A 12,951-nucleotide genomic window follows, 5' to 3' on the forward strand; every position below is an offset into this window, starting at 1 on the left:
TACAAGCGCTGCTCAAAAATTTTGGGGAATGATCCCTCTTTTATAAAACGGAGAGGGTCTACAGCACCCAACCATAATAAATGAACCCTACACCAACCAAACCTATCAAGCGTTCAGTTCCTTGACCAGGACACCAAAACACATTCCAAAAATAGGTTCCAAGTAAGAATTCTACAATTATTTGTCCAACTTTATCTTCTCTAGAAAAACTCTGGATCCTCCTCTGGGTATTTTCTCTGGAGGCATCTATTCTGGGTTTTTTCTGCTCTGTCGTCCTATTTTTCCGCCACTAGATGGTCCTGAAATGCTTTTTTGTCTTATGTATTCTATGACTAAAATGAATGGAAATATAGCTCACATATATGTAGAAGTTCCTCCTAATCTACATGTGTCATGGACAGGTTTCATTCACCATGAATCCTCTTTTTAATCATTCTGAGCTTATTTCAACATAAACCAAATGATCTGCTTTGAAGTGAAAAGGACGATCACTCATCATTGATTATACCCCCGAGGGTCTGAAGTAAATCCTGATCAGGCTACCCAATGACGTTTTAAATGAAGACAGGAGACGTAAACTGGAGCAGGGTTTATTTCAGCCAAACATCTCACTTTTAGCACTTATTCCAAGCTCACTGTTAGCAAATATTGGTACTTTATATCTGTTATTAGCAGTAAAGTCCAAATAGTTTACATAAACACATTTAAAAACTTTTTTAGTACCCACAACACGCTATTGTCTTAGATTCGGGAGCCATATGCCAATCCCACCTTATTGTATTAGCCTCTACCATGTCTATTGGGAGACTATTCCACTTATCTACTACCCCCTCAGTAAAGTAAATCTTGCCTTACGCTGACAAATTCTACAACTACTTTGGCATATAGTAAAATACACGTTCTGGAATTCTTACGATTCGCCCTTTCTTGAAACCGCCATCATTAATGCTCTACTGAGACGTAGAATTTGAAGGCAGATCAGACTCAGCTAGTCCAGCCTGTAAAGACTCAGACCTTTATCAGTCCTAAATCTAAGACGAGACCAAGCACTGATTAAGGCTAAGAATATATTGCTTGTATTGTGGAATTATGATAGTATTGGGGCAGGTTTAATACCAGGAACATTGCAATCACATAATTTTGGAAGATGAAGGGTTATGCTCGGTCTCGACTGTTCCGTCCCTGCTGCTAAGCACGCTCATCCGTCTGGCGGGATCTGATCTTCTTTTGAAAAGTTTGTAGATCTCTTTCCTGAAGTTGATGCCCACAAACGCGTACACAAAGGGGTTGAGACACACGTGAGCGAGGCCCATGGTTTCTGTGACCGTCACAGCTGTGTCCAACATCTTCTCCAGCTGGCATGAGCGTCCGATGAAGCCCAGCCTTTGAAGAGAGTCGATGAAAAGGAGTAAGTTATATGGCATCCAGCAAAGCACAAAGACCAGCAGTAGACCCACAATGACAACTTGGGGTCGCCTTGAACGGTTGCTTCTAGACTGCTGAAGCGTGCAGAAAATTCTGGAGTAGAAGAAAGTCATGAGTCCTAAAGGAACCATGAAACCCAGGGAAAGGTTTATGAGTCGCAGCGTAATCCTCCACGTGTCAGCTTGTTGAGGAATGAAGTTATAATAACAGACAGCGTTTTCTACATGTCCCATATACCTAACATCTCTAAAGTAAAGTTCTTGCCATGACAACATGCAAGCCGTGCTCCAGACAAGGGCACAGATGATGAAGGTGTGGATGGGTCTCTGCTTTCCATGTAACTCCACCGCAAGGACAACGGAACGATAACGATTTAAGCTGATGCAGACTAAGAAGAAGATACTACTGTACATGTTAATGGTGAAAAGTGCCCCCAATAGCTTGCATTGGACCAGACCAAAAACCCAACCATGGAGAAACTGAGTTATCCAAAATGGTAGAGTGAGTCCAAGCAGAAGGTCCGACACGGCCAGCTGAAATAAGTAGTGGTCAGATATATGCCAGCTGCTGCCCTTTCTACTCAGGACGTATATGACCAGTCCATTACCTATAATATCCAGAGCAAACACAAGCAAGAAGACTACAGAGATTACATTTTGGTTGACTTTGGCGGTGGAGTCCATAAAGCAAGGTGGGATTAATGGTTTATCGGTGAATGATTCTTTCTGGGGAAATAAAAAAAAAAAAAAAAGTATTAGATTTTTATACTAGAAGTCTTATTCCAAGAATAATCCAGTAAATAATATAAACCATGCAGAATTGGGAGTTAGATCGATGTATGATGGCCATTTGCCAAGAGATGGAGCCAATGCTGTTTTTCCACACAGAAGACAACCTCATGGCCCATCCACTTCTTCACCATCATTGGGGAGTGGATGTCAAATCAAAGCACGGGGTATATATTTTGGAGAGGTGAAAATTAGGGGAGATTAAATATAGATTATTGAAGGATACAAATGGGGGGGGCATACACGGAGTGAGGGAGACTTGGTGGTAAGACTCGGGGTACTTTTAGAAGACATAGAAACAAAAACCTAGAAGAACAAAGGTCTGAGGGGCAGATCATAGAGAAGGGACTAAAAATAAAGGCTAAAATGTTTAGTTAAGTGATGAAGGTAATATTCAAGTACTACAGGAATGCCAGTAATAATAAATAATCAAATAATTCTAAAATACTCAGGATCTTCTTAATAAGAGCTAATTTTATTCAAGGGACAATAAGGTCCATTGATGCTTCAGTCCCAGTAGTTATAGACTTGAATCAAAATATTTAATATTGCAGTCCATTCAGTTCTCTTATTATTATTATTATTATTATTATTAACCCTTTAATGATTCAGTTCTCTTATTATTATTATTATTATTATTATTATTATTATTTAATCAATTAGCAATACTTACATAATCATAGTCGTAATAGGAGTAGGAGCTGTCGCCGCTTGCCATCCTTTAGTACTTAACTTAATGGAGATGCTTCTTATTTTCACTTGGGATGAATTTTGGTTCTAAGCACAAGGCGAGTAGTAATAAAGAAAAAATAAGGGTTTGTGCCAAAAAAAAGGAAGTTTAGCAGTTTATCAAAATTTCTGATCTTTTAAAAAAAAAAAAAAAAAAGATACCGCAGAATAGCGCTCAATGTCTTGAAAATTTTGAATTTCCCTTTTTCTACATAGTGTTTCCACCTAAATTGTTTACTGTTTATTTGAAGGCAAATGGGGGCTTTGGAAACCTTGTTTCATGTATTTAACCCTTAATTGAAATTTTTTTAAATCAAATTTTCACCTATAAAATACACTTACTGGCCAGTTTATTAGGTACACCCCTTCAATTGCTTGTTAACACAAATAGCTAATCAGCCAATCACAGGGCAGCAACCCAATGCATTTAGGCATGTGGACGTGGTCAAGACAACTTGCTGAAGTTCAAACCGAGCATCAGAATGGGGAAGAAAGGGGATTTAAGTGACTTTGAACGCGGCATGGTGGTTGTTGGGTTGGTCTGAGTGTTTCAGAAACTGCTGATCTGCTGGGATTTTCACCCAAACCGTCTCTTGGGTTTACCGAGAATGGTCAGAAAAACAGAAAATATCCAGTGAGTGGCAATTGTGGGACAGAAATGCCTTTTTGACATCAGAGGAGAATGGGCAGACTGGTTCGAGATGACAGAAAGGCAACAGTAACTTAAATAACCGCTCGTTACAACCAAGGTATGCAGAATACCTTCTCTGAACGTACAACACATCAAACCTAGAAGCAGATGGCCTACAGCAGCAGAAGACCCCACCGGGTGCCGCTCCTGTCAGCCAAGAACAGGAAACAATTAGCACAGAATCACCAAAATTGGACAATAGAAGACTGGAAGAACGTTGCCTGGTCTGAGGAGTCTCGATTCCATCTGCGACATTCAGATGGCCGGGACAGACTTTGGTATAAACAACATGAAAGCATGGATCCATACTGCCTTGTATCAATGGTTCAGGCTGCTGCTGGTGGTGTAATGGTGTGGGGGACAATTTCTTGGCACACTTTGGGCTCCTTACTACCAATTGATCATCATTTAAACGCGACACCTATTGGTGCTGACCATGTCCATCCCTTTATGACCACAGTGTACTCATCTTCTGATGGCTAATTCTAGCAGGATAATGCACCATGTCATCTCACATCATCTCAAACTGGTTTCTTGAACATGACAATGAGTTCACTGAACTCCAACGGCCTCCACAGTCACCGGATCTCAATCCAATAGAGCACCTTTTGGGATGTGGTGGACGGGAGATTCACATCATGGATGTACAGCAGACAAATCAGCGACAACTGCGTGACGCCATCATGTCCATATGGACCAAAATCTCTGAGGAACGTTTCCAGCACCTTGTAGAAAATATGCCACGAAGAACCCCTAATAAATTGTTCTCAGATTTGCTTTGATCTGAGAGCCATTGATATGCCTAAAACTTCTGCCAATTAGGCAGTTATGGGGCAATTAGGAAATTACTATAGTTGGGTATGTCAACTTTGGCTTGGATCTTATAACGGGGCTCAAATTTCTGACTACCTTGTAGACTTTGCTGTTCCACTTAGACAACATATGTCTTTATGTATTCTATTAATACCTGCTTGTGTGTTCTTAAATGATACATTATGGAGAATATTACATTTATTTAAGAAATTCATTTTTGGGTTTCAGTATTTAACAGTACTAAGACTACCAATAAGTATAACTAATAGAGAAAGAGAAGAAATATTCAACACACTCGTGTACAAAGTATCGAAACAAGGGGCCCACTGACTCCCACCCCTGCGTGTTAAAAAGATGAACGAGATATTGCCACAACCCAGGAACATGTACGTTTAAAGAAGTTATATGTCTTCATTGTGGGGAAGAGTGGTTGCACATACACGAAGCACTTACAACACTCACATAAACCAAGTGAACTAGAGTAGTGTGAACGTGACTTCAATCTTAATAAGGAAGCAGCATTGGACAAACCTGGTGTTTTTTAAAAATAATTTTAGAGGAGACCAATTTGAATGGACCTTAGAAATGGTTGAGCTTCCAGAACAATCCAAGATGTTGACCAACAAAGGCCAAAATTATTTGCATCAGCTGGTGGCAGGCAGATTTTAAGAGGAAGGGGGTAGAAACACTAGGGTAGTCCCTTCTGTGGATGGCCATGGCGGCATTGATACATCACTGGACATTATGCAGACCAGAGAGTCATCAGATGAAACCACTACATGGTCAAAACTCAGGAGATTCTAAGACATTATATAATTAGCGTTTGTCCCCGTCTGTTGGAAGACCCCATACACTCAGGAGAACAGATGCTGCTCGTACAAAAGGTTCATGATTGTTGCAGTTGTCACATTGAGCTCGGCTTAACGTGAAGATCCAGTTAGATTCTAGGAACTTCATGATGAAGGGACCGTCGTCTTTAGCCCTGACTTTCGTAGGGCATGCAGAATCTTGGATGTTCTATGACCACCATGCTTACTTTGAGGCAGCTTTGGGTAGAGGGAGTCTTTAGTTGGAGGTGATATCCTTTATTAGGCCAACACAGTCCAATAAAAGAGTTTCATGAGCCTTCAGAATCACAGAGTCTGTCGAATAAGAGATATTCTCTTCGTGAGTTCGCACGGGAGCTCATCCAACTTCTCTTTTAGGGTGATATGAAACCATTTACACAATAAATGGCCAAACTGAAGATGAACGTTATGAAACAGCTACACAAACACAACCCACAGCTTACAACGTTCCGAAAAATGCCACCGCTGAATAAGGACCAGCTCAAGCCGTAAAGGTGTATTCTTGGGACCCCACTCACCTATCCCATGCTGGATTTTAATTGATTTTTATTGAATGATTTCGATTGATTTTGATTGATGTAAACCACATGCTAGATACGAACTGTAAAAGTATCTTCACAGTTAAGGTTGGTTGAAGGGATGTATTCCCTTCAACTGGAAGAAGAGTTGTATCTCTTGTTGATTCATTTTGAATGGCTGTTAGTCAGTGGCGACTCTAGAAACAATATATAGGGGGGGCACACAAGATACCACAGTCAAACTGGGGGGGCATTAATAATTTCCACCATTAAATCATACCACTGAAAAAACATATATATATATATATATATATATATATATATATATATATATATATATATATATATATATATATATATTGCCAAAAGTAATGTGCTATGGAATGATACTTTTGTTATTGGACAATACAATACTTGATCATTCAACATGGGAAGCCTGAAGCCACAATTTAGTAAGACTAATCCTTGAAATCCTTTAAACAACACAATACCTTAACTTTTGCACTAAATGATTTCAGGGCCTAATATTAGATCCTGCTGCTGATATATATATATTAGCCCCTGCTGCCCATATATATTAATATTAGTCCCTGCTGCCGATATATATATATATATATATATATATAAATATTATATCCTGCTGCTGATAGGAGGTATAGATCAACACATTAACACACAAACCCAGCTTTGCATGTATAGATCAATTGAAATTCACTTGTGATCTCAGTACTGAAGGTATATATCAAATAAACAGAATCAGACATACAAATCCTGTATTTGCAGGTATACAATAATAATATATGAAACGTAGCATTGCAGGTATAGATCAAATAAATACATGGAAACAGCATTGCAGGTATTAATCAACTGAACAAGACATACAAACCCTGTATTTGCAGGTATACATAAATAATGTATGGAAACATAGCATAGCAGATATGGATCTACAGAATAACACAGAAACCCAGCTTTGTAGGTGCAGATCAATTGGAATTAACATAAAAACACGGCATTAAAGGTATATTTAAAACCCCCTAATTTACAGGGATAGATCACAGGTTGCACACCCCAACCACGCTGCGCACATAGAACCTGGCCAGCACCCAGATAACACACATAAGATTTGGCATCTTTGTCCCATATACACCCTGCCTGTGCCATCTTGGTCCCCAAGGCTCAAACATCCTGCTAGTGCCATCTTTTCCCTTCCACAATTATACATCTATGATACACACAAACACATTAACTCATGCTCTCCCTCATTCAGACAATTCATCCACACATTAACTCATGCTCTCCCTCATTCAGACAATTCATCCACATATTAACTCATGCTCTCCCTCATTCGGACAATTCATCCATTTTGAGAAACTACGCCCCTTGGAGCTTCAAATGAGGGGCTACATGTATTTCTAGGACAAAAGTTGAGTGCACAAATAATGATGGAATATGTCGCTTTGGCTAGAAAATATGTTTTTTCTGTCCATAGCGACATGTTCATTTGTGTCTTGCGCACTCCAGGTTTGTACTAGAAACACATACAGCCCCTCATTTGATGCGCCAAGGGGTGTAGTTCTTGCAAATGTGTACTTTTTGTGCCATAATTTAACTTCCTACATGAGCAGTAATGCCACGTCAAGGCTTCAACCCTAATTACTGACCGCTCACACGCCTTTCATATCTCCATTCACTCGCAGAAGCACACACCATACTTTCCATACATTCACTCACAGAAGCACACACCATTCTTTCCCGTTACAATCCCAAAGAAATGATGGTAAAGGGAGAAAAAAAAATCACTTTTACAGCAAAAATAAGTTTTGCAGTAAAAATGCAAGGTGTTCCAGGGATGATATGGTTACTCACGTACCGCACGGGCTAAATGGCTGATTTTAATAATATTTGCAGTTCATCAGGATTTCAAAAATTGCCTCCCTCTACCGTTGACTAAATTTAACCCCATGATCAAAGGGATCATAGGATTAAAAATTAGTATCGGCCATTTTTAAAAAGGGAATGTGACTTTTTATAGCTATATGATCACTGTGGTAACATTGGCTACCACAGTGATCATTTAGCTAGAATACTTAAACTTTATTTATTTTTTTTAAATTAAACTACTTTATGCTTAAATAATTTCAATAAAAATCATTTTTTTTTACATTTTTATTTTTTTAACTTAAGATTTTTTTATTCTTTTACAAGTTTTACAAGATAATTACCTTTCCAACGGTATATGGTGGGGGTCTGTAGCTGCATAGATGCCTGAGATACAGGCATCTAAGCAGCATGCCCCCATACCGCTTTAACTGACAATTGTCAGTTATTAATAAAGTTGCGCGGTGACGTCATCGCGTCATTGCGCGTGCCGTCACCGGCCGGATCGGGTGGCCCCGGTGATGCCCTTCAGTGTGAGGGGCAGATCGCCGGGGCAGGTGGTGATGGGGGTCCACAGACCTCCATCAAGGTAAGATACTGCTAGCGACGGCACCATGCCGTCGTTAGCAGTCAAGGGGACTGTCCTGTGTGGCTCCAAAATCGGCGGGGGGGCAACAGGGGGGGCAAGGAATATCCTAGGGGGGGCAATTGCCCCCCCTTGCCCCCCTGTAGCGATGCCACTGCCGTTAGTAGTGGTTGCCCCAGCACGGCCAAATCTGTAACATCCATAAGGGTCTCCTCTGTGATTTAGGTATTCATTATTCAGGACCGACTCACCCCTTCTTGCAGGAGAAACTCAACATGGGTTGGCTGATCAAAATGCATAATTCATTTAATGACTGGGAACCTCAACTCTCCTTCAATGCTGTGAGGATTGGGCTGGGAGCTTAAGAGCAGAGGATTGTCCAAAGCGGTGTCAGTAAACAAGCAATAGGTCAAGGGCAGGCGGCGAGCAGAATAAACGGTAGTCCAGGCAAGGGTCAGGTAACAGGCAAACGGGGTAGTCCAATAGGGAAGCCGAAGGTCAGGTAACGAAGAATCCAATAGAGTGTCTGTAGCAGAGCGAGCAGAGGAGAACAGGAAGCTGAAGTCCACGGACATACAGGAACCAAAGTTCTGGAACACTGGAGTAAAGTGTTCACAATTGGAGGGGTTTTTATAGTGCTGCAGGTATCTACTCCTCCCCTGTGCTGAACAAGCTCCTTACTGGATTGGTTGCTAGGCAGGGTTAAATCCATAGCACCTGATTCATTAGTGTTGTACGTGGCCTTCATTGGTGGATGCTTAATGGGGATTGCTGGTGTTACCACCCTGCTACAGGTGTACTGCATTGTGTTGATGCTTGGACAACACCTGGAAGTCATTCCTGGGGTTTGCTGAAACTTTAGGCCACGGTTTCGGCCTACCGCGCTACCGCAATCACGGGAAGACGCCGGTATTACAGTCCGCGGCTTTGGCCTACTCCGCGATCGCGGAGCTTGTGGATGGCATGCTGTAACGGAGGACAGCAGGGGAGAGCAGGTAAGGGTGAGAGGGGCATGACAAATGCATATAGTAGTATTTGTGTAGTATCAGTGTAAGAGAAGGTGGAGTCTTTAACTGAAGTTGATACCTTTTTATTGGATGACCATAGTAAAAGACCTAAAGTTGCAAAAGCTTTTTGAACCTTCGCCAGTTTTTATTTACCTGGAAAATCCCTCTTTTAGTGAATAAACCCAATTGTCCAGTTATGAGCTGGGAGTAGCCTTTTTCGCATAAATGGTTAAAGGTCCCAAACCGGCCAACGCAACCGAATGCGTATATTACCATTTTAATCAGTGATGTATTTATCTTTGGGGGTGCCCTAGGACCTCATCCACGGTCATCATCATTAATGCATTAAAGGCACGTAGCCCCAAGATATGGCCTCAACCTGGTGCCCTAAAGACACAATCTCTTTTAATGCAGTCTATGAAGGCTGTGCGTAGCCGGCATAGCTTCCGAAGATCTCCCCTGTAACGACACATTGTGTAGTGGGATACCGGGGGTCTCCAGTTTTGTAGCAGGGGGGACTGCTACCCCGGGACCTGTCGTCCTAGGATATATTAATACAGAATAGGTATGTGATCAGTATCTCAATGTCCACTGCGTTCTTAGATGTATACCGTATCTTAGATATATACAGAGGCGGTCACAAACGCTTTCTGTGTGCAATGCATTATTTATTTATTTATTCATTTTTTTAATTGATTATTGTGAATAAAATTGATATCCATGTATATCAAGTACCAACCAGTCATAAGGTAGTAGATTTTTATTTCAGAAATACATCAGAAGACCCATTATTCATTTTTTTTTTTCTATTTATGAATTTTTAATTTAATTAAAAGGACACTAATATTGTATTCAAAATGTTGTTGTAGTATCATTTTTACTTTCTTGGGGGTCTTGCACATCTCTTGTTTCATTAAATTTGCAGCTTTAACAGTATCCACATAAGGTAAGTTTAAGGGAACATATTTGTTGCAATTAATTGCTTAATATCCAGAGATATGTTTTATAGATATTTTCTTTAATTGCTGTTTGCTGCCCTCTTGTGGTCGACTCTGTGAATTGCACCTTTTGCTGAATTTTTTGCTGTTTTCTTGGTAAATAACATCAGTAAATTGTATCAAGTTGTATGTATGTATGTATGTGTATATATATATATGTGTGTGTTTGGCTAGTTTTTCTTTTGATAACCATCAAAATAATGCATCTACCCTGGGAAATGGATACCCTTGCTTACAAAACTAGTAAGTTGTGCCCCCATTCAATGGAAGGGCCATGGTACACACCACAAATGATGCCAACCAACTCATTACTATTAATTAAAATGGAAGGAAACATTTTTTTCAGGATTAACAATACAAATGATTGAATTCACCTTTTAATATCGGTATACATCAGCTTCCATCAAATATTTACATTTTAGATGTTTTTCGTTAAAAAAATAAACATTTTAATATTACCCATATAACCCAAAAAAGGCTCAACCCCATCTTGTTGTCATGTTGATTCAGAAACCGTCACAATGATACTAAAAAAACAACCAAAAATATCTGTATGACTTCATTAGGTGGTACCGTATGCAAATGATCGGGTACATCAGAGAAAAGGTAATTTGCATATGGTGACAATTGCTGAGGCTACAAAAATATACATTGGCTTACAGCTGTGTTAGGATAATTAGCATGCTTTAGCGCTACTGCCGCTGAAGAAGGGAGGACAAGGCAGCCCTGGCACTTTAAGGCTGGTGGCTCCAGCACTGGCTCCATATACATGGCCGCTTTTTATGTTCACGTAGCGTGCTTCTATCTTCTAAGCATTTGAGTTTTTTGTTTTTGTTTTGCTTCTCAATTTACATTTTATAATGTTTTAATGGCAAACGATAAGCAGAAATGCCAAAGGTGCCCCCCAACCTAAAGAACAGATCATACTGACCAGGCACCATCATATTTAATCCTAAACTCAACCATAAGGGGGAAACGCACCTGGATAACTCGAAAAAATGTTCCCTATGCCCAGATACCCAACGTTCCTGTCCATAAGAGGGTCACCACCCAAACCTTAGACTCCAGGGGACTATGGGACGGTAACAAGCCAACGTTCCTCACTGGAATGCTACTTATATCACAGGGATACACTTTACCTCACTGTTCCTGAACATTTTTCTAGGCTCCTTTGCTTTTCATTGGTTAATGTAACATTTTTGGGGTATTAGACCTTTATGGATCTATGTTAAGGGCTTAGCAATAATGGCACGGCAGTTTTAATGTCCATAAGTCCTTGATTTTTTTCATTAGCTAGAAGGTTTCAGAACCTGGATAGAGATGTTTCTGCAGATTCCGACCAAGTTGAAGACCGTGCCGAAGGTTGGCGCTTCATGTGTCGTTCCTTGAGACCGGGGCAAAGACAGCTTGCTTGACTCAACAGCTCCAAGAAGTAGTTCTTGAACTTAGCTCCAAGAAAGACATAGAGCACCGGATTAAGACAGCAATGGAAGTAACATAAGCCGGATGTTATTGTTAGCGCGTAGTCAATGTTTTCCTCAAATTGACAACTGATGGTCACCACCTTCAGCATGATCAGCGTGTCGATGAAAGCCACCATGTTGTATGGAGTCCAACACAAGAAGAATGCCACCACAACAGCTATAACAACTTGTAATGCTCTTTGCTTCTTAAAACCTTGAGATTTGACCAACGTGAGCATGATGTGAGCGTAACAATACACCATGCCAGCGAGTGGGAGCAAGAAGCCCAGAATATGGAACGTGAACGACATGAACAGCTTCCAGGCCTTAGAACTTGATGCCGGAAAAGAAGGCTGACATTCCGTCACGTTGGTGCGATATTCAGGTACGACATCGAAATACACCGCGTCGGGGATGCAAAGTAAAATGCAAAACAACCAAACAGCCAAGCAGGTCCAGTTGATGAGATTAGTTCGGTGCTTCTTGAACATCTGGACGGCGTGGACTATCGACAAATACCGATCGCAGCTGATGCAGGCGAGGAGGAAGATGCCAGCGTAGAAGTTTACCTTGAAAATGGAGCCCACAATTTTGCATAGGATACCACCAAAATGCCACCCGGTCACAGCCTGTCCTGCCCAAAAAGGTAGCGTCAACACCAGAAGTATATCGGCTACCGTCAGGTGAAGGATAAAGATGTCGTTGCTCTGGAGCTTCCGCTTGTTACGTAGCAGGACAATCATTACTAGGGCATTCCCGATTATTCCCGCGACGAACAGGATGGCGTAGAACACGGGTAAGGTATCTCGGTCAAAGATCTTGCTTTTTTCCTGGTTGCATGGAGAGTAGTCGCCAACGTCCGAGGAACTTTCATACTCAAAAATGCTACTGTTTTCCTGGAAAAGTGGTGCAAATGAGCCATACAGAGCCTGTAAAGAAGTGAAATAAGTTGCGTTTTAGTAACAATGAAGATGTAATTATTACATCTTGTAAATCAGGATATAAAAAAAATAGAATGCCCCGGTCATCTGAAGTTCTCTATTTCAGGTGCTGTTAATTAGACTTTCTAGTATGCTATTTTTAAGAAATCACTAATTTCTTTTTTTACATATAAAAAACACAGAAACTTTGGGCGTTTATATATTCTATGGCAACATCCTATCAGTGGCAGCTATTCTGTCACATGAGAAGTAAGTGTTTATGGCAA

At 40.7% G+C, this 12,951-nt stretch overlaps 1 pseudogene; it reads right to left on the reverse strand.

The window, feature by feature from the left end:
• Window positions 1-1,130: 1,130 nt before the first annotated feature.
• On the reverse strand, window positions 1,131-2,931 carry LOC149275559 (C-X-C chemokine receptor type 3-2 pseudogene; annotated as a pseudogene).
• Between the last annotated feature and the right edge of the window lie 10,020 nt (window positions 2,932-12,951).

This window comes from Sceloporus occidentalis, unplaced genomic scaffold (assembly GCF_023333645.1).
Source record: "Sceloporus occidentalis isolate IW3139 unplaced genomic scaffold, rSceOcc1.0.p SCAF_280, whole genome shotgun sequence".
Taxonomy (NCBI): domain Eukaryota; kingdom Metazoa; phylum Chordata; class Lepidosauria; order Squamata; family Phrynosomatidae; genus Sceloporus; species Sceloporus occidentalis.